The 4481-nt window shown below is 53.3% G+C and overlaps 1 long non-coding RNA gene across 1 annotated transcript; it reads right to left on the reverse strand.

Moving 5' to 3' along the window:
- Positions 1–2831: 2831 nt before the first annotated feature.
- Positions 2832–4221, reverse strand: LOC147007270 (uncharacterized). Its single transcript, XR_015054298.1, has 2 exons — positions 4025–4221; positions 2832–3929 (listed from the first exon to the last, which is right to left on the reverse strand). It is a non-coding gene; the product is annotated as an uncharacterized LOC147007270 (long non-coding RNA).
- Between the last annotated feature and the right edge of the window lie 260 nt (positions 4222–4481).

Consider the following 4481-nt stretch of genomic DNA (forward strand, 5'->3'; position numbering starts at 1 on the left):
GTGCCGCCGAGTAGATGTGCACCTCGAGGTAAATCGCCCAACATGATTGGTCCAGCGCGATCACGTGCCGCCGAATATGAGTTGTGCACCTCGAGGTAAATCACCCATGATTGGTCCAGCGCGATCACGTGCCGCCGAGTAGAAGATGTGCACCTCGAGGTTAATCACCCAACATGATTGGTCCAGCGCGATCACGTGCCGCCGAGCAGAAGACGTGCACCTCGAGGTAAATCACCCAACATGATTGGTCCAGCGAGATCACGTGCCGCTGAATATGTGCACCTCGAGTAAAATCACCGAACATGATTGGTCCAGCGCGATCACGTGCCGCCGAGTAGAAGATGTGCACCTCGAGGTTAATCACCCAACATGATTGGTCCAGCGCGATCACGTGCCGCCGAGCAGAAGACGTGCACCTCGAGGTAAATCACCCAACATGATTGGTCCAGCGAGATCACGTGCCGCTGAATATGTGCACCTCGAGTAAAATCACCGAACATGATTGGTCCAGCGCGATCACGTGCCGCTGAGTAGAAGACGTGCACCTCGAGGGAAATCACCCAACATGATTGGTCCAGCGAGATCACGTGCCGTCGAGTCGATGTGCACCTCGAGGTAAATCGCCCAACATGATTGGTCCAGCGCGATCACGTGCCGCCGAATACACTGAACAACAAAAATTTTTACTGGAGATGTGTAAAGTGATTTAGACTAATTTGGGTACGCTGATTTCAAAAATCATAACCGTTTTGCTGTAGCACGTCAGGATTTCCAGTAACAGAAATATTCCCATTGCCGAGAAGTCAGGATTTCAATGAAATTTACAAAAATTCATTTATTCATTTATTTCATCATGAATGCTTCAAAATTATAGAAATTACAGAAAAACTCCACTAGAACGGAATTAAAAATGCTTTAGGCATTTGGCTTTGCGTTTGTGCTGCTCTGTGTCAGTTTCACGATGCAGGAAACAGCAGAAATCGCCCAACATGATTGGTCCAGCGAGATCACGTGCCGCCGAGTAGAGGATGTGCACCTCGAGGTAAATCACCCAACATGATTGGTCCAGCGCGATCACGTGCCGCTGAGTAGAAGACATGCACCTCGAGGAAAATCACCCAACATGAATGGTCCAGCGCGATCACGTGCCGCCGAGTAGAAGACGTGCACCTCGAGGTAAATCACCCAACATGATTGGTCCAGCGCGATCACGTGCCGCTGAATATGTGCACCTCGAGTTAAATCACCGAACATGATTGGTCCAGCGCGATCACGTGCCGCCGAGTCGATGTGCACCTCGAGGTAAATCGCCCAACATGATTGGTCCAGCGCGATCACGTGCCGCCGAGTATAAGTGCACCTCGAGGTAAATCACCCAACATGATTGGTCCATCAAGATCACGTGCCGCCGAGTGGAAGACGTGCACCTCGAGGTAAATCACCCAACATGATTGGTCCAGCGAGATCACGTGCCGCCGAGTAGATGTGCACCTCGAGGTAAATCGCCCAACATGATTGGTCCAGCGCGATCACGTGCCGCCGAATATGAGTTGTGCACCTCGAGGTAAATCACCCAACATGATTGGTCGAGCGCGATCACGTGCCACCGAATATGAGTTGTGCACCTCGAGGTAAATCACCCAACATGATTGGTCCAGCGAGATCACGTGCCGCCGAGTCGATGTGCACCTCGAGGTAAATCACCCAACATGATTGGTCCAGCGCGATCACGTGCCGCCGAGTAGAAGATGTGCACCTCGAGGTAAATCACCCAACATGATTGGTCCAGCGCGATCACGTGCCGCCGAGCAGAAGACGTGCACCTCGAGGTAAATCACCCAACATGATTGGTCCAGCGCGATCACGTGCCGCTGAATATGTGCACCTCGAGGTAAATCACCCAACATGATTGGTCCAGCGCGATCACGTTTGCCGAGAAGAAGACGTGCACCTCGAGGTAAATCACCCAACATGATTGGTCCAGCGCGATCACGTGCCGCCGAATATGAGTTGTGCACCTCGAGGTAAATCACCCAACATGATTGGTCCAGCGCGATCACGTGCCGCTGAGAAGAAGACTTGCACCTCGAGGTAAATCACCCAACATGATTGGTCCAGCGCGATCACGTGCCGCTGAGTAGAAGACTTGCACCTCGAGGTAAATCACCATCATGATTGGTCCAGCGCGATCACGTGCCGCCGAGTAAAAGTGCACCTCGAGGTAAATCGCCCAACATGATTGGTCCAGCGCGATCACGTGCCGCCGAATATGAGTTGTGCACCTCGAGGTAAATCACCCATGATTGGTCCAGCGCGATCACGTGCCGCCGAGTAGAAGATGTGCACCTCGAGGTTAATCACCCAACATGATTGGTCCAGCGCGATCACGTGCCGCCGAGCAGAAGACGTGCACCTCGAGGTAAATCACCCAACATGATTGGTCCAGCGCGATCACGTGCCGCTGAATATGTGCACCTCGAGTTAAATCACCGAACATGATTGGTCCAGCGCGATCACGTGCCGCCGAGTCGAAGACGTACATCTCGAGGTAAATCACCCAACATGATTGGTCCAGCGAGATCACGTGCCGCCGAGTCGATGTGCAACCAAACATGATTGGTCCAGCGAGATCACGTGCCGCCGAGACACCACGCACGGACTCACGAGAACTTTGCCATTTCCACATTCATGTTGTACGTCGGTGACGCAATGAAGTTTAACACAGAAGGCCGTTTGGACCATCATGCCTGTGCTTTCGTTTGTTTGTACACAGCACATTGGTTGAGGGAACTGCTTTGTGCAGCTGATGCAGTGCCCCCTGCTAGTTAGGGCAGGAATTTGGCCACCTACTCTTCGCAAAGGACACCACGGGGATCTTTTAACGTCCATCCGGAATCTAATGAATCTGGGGAGGGGAACAGGTACACTGGCACAGGTACATCAATCAGGTTGATGGAAACGAAAATAAAAGTTTTATATATGACTTTGTTTTTTGGGGAGAGAATGTGCGTGGGTCACGGAGGGGGCACTGCACGGTAACGAGTGTTCACCTCCTGACGACGGTGACCGACGGTGCAACACAGGGACCTCCTCCCCCTTCACCACTGTCGGTCGCCGAAGCAACCGCTGTCCAGAGCGGGGAAGCACCTGAACGTGTTGGGCCGGACGGAGGGAGACCGGCCACAGCTGCAGTCGTGCGGCAATCACCTTCAGCACTCGTCATGAAGGTCGTGAGCTCGTTCCGCGAGGGGGGTCCACCGACCGGCTGGTCCGGGATCTGGCCGGGGGTCGACACTCTCGGTGGGGGATTGAGACCATGACGGTCGGAATTCACGAAAGTGGTGACGTCTGGGGACCCGGAGAGACCGTTGGAAACGGGACCCGAAGGCGAAGGTGTTGAGAATTGGAGCGAACTGTGTTCACGCTGACCCGCCAGGCTCCGCACGGAGACTATAACCGGTAATAGGTCTTCGTGTGGAGCCGAAGGTGTTGAGAATTCGGGCGAACGCTGTTCACGCTGACCCGCCAGGCTCCGCACGGAGACTACAACCGGAAGGTCATCGTGTGGAGCCGAAGGTGCCGGAAGTTGGAGCGAGCGGTGTTGACGGCGACGCGCCGGTCTCCGTGCGGGGACGACGACCGGTGATGGATCTTGGCACGACGCGAGGTGGCGCTTGAACTCGCGTTTCTCCTCCAACATGAGCTCGACCCGGTTGATCCCCTCGAAGTTGACGCAGCCTCGGCACACGGGCTCCGAGAAGGTCCACAGGATCGACCAGGACGACCGTGGCAGGTCGCACAGGGAGCAGCAGCTGCGACGCGCCGCACGCTCAAAATCCCGCGCCGCCATTTTCATTCATATCCCTGAAAATCCCCAACTTGGAGGTTCCATGTGGGCAATTTCATCTTGAGAAGCCGATCCGCGATAACTGAGGTAAAAACAAATCACGACGCGTTCGCTGAACATGTACAGAGAACGATGGAATAATCTAGAAGGAGAAAATAAAATCGTTTTTCCACGAACCTGTCTGTGGTGATCCGATCAACTTCAGTTATAAGTGAGGAAACGGCGGAGAAAGCTCTTCACTGAACGATGGGTGAATAGGCCGCCTCTCATTGGTCAAACTCGCACGTGACATCACGTCTGACGTCATCACGCAAATTCCCCGATTCCCTCCTGTTGAGTCATCGACGCGACTTCAGGATTTTGTCTTGCAGTAGTTGTAAGTAGGTTATTTCGGCACATAACTACCCTGACCTTTCGGTTGTTGAATTACATTGACGTGCACGGTGCGCGCAACAGTGAAGTGAACAAACAGTGAACAACAGTGAACAAACCAGAATGGGCACTCGGTAGAGCGCATACCTTCGCCTCCGATACTTTTTTGTTCTTGCCATGAGAGTGGGGGGAACAGAACAGTGAACATTTTGGTGTTGGTTTCATGCAAATCGGTTTTGATTTGACCGTGTTATGACAAAAA

Source organism: Eptatretus burgeri, unplaced genomic scaffold, assembly GCF_056783735.1.
Source record: "Eptatretus burgeri isolate ZD-2024b unplaced genomic scaffold, Ebu_testis_v1 Ebu_testis_scaffold_356, whole genome shotgun sequence".
Lineage (NCBI taxonomy): Eukaryota > Metazoa > Chordata > Myxini > Myxiniformes > Myxinidae > Eptatretus > Eptatretus burgeri.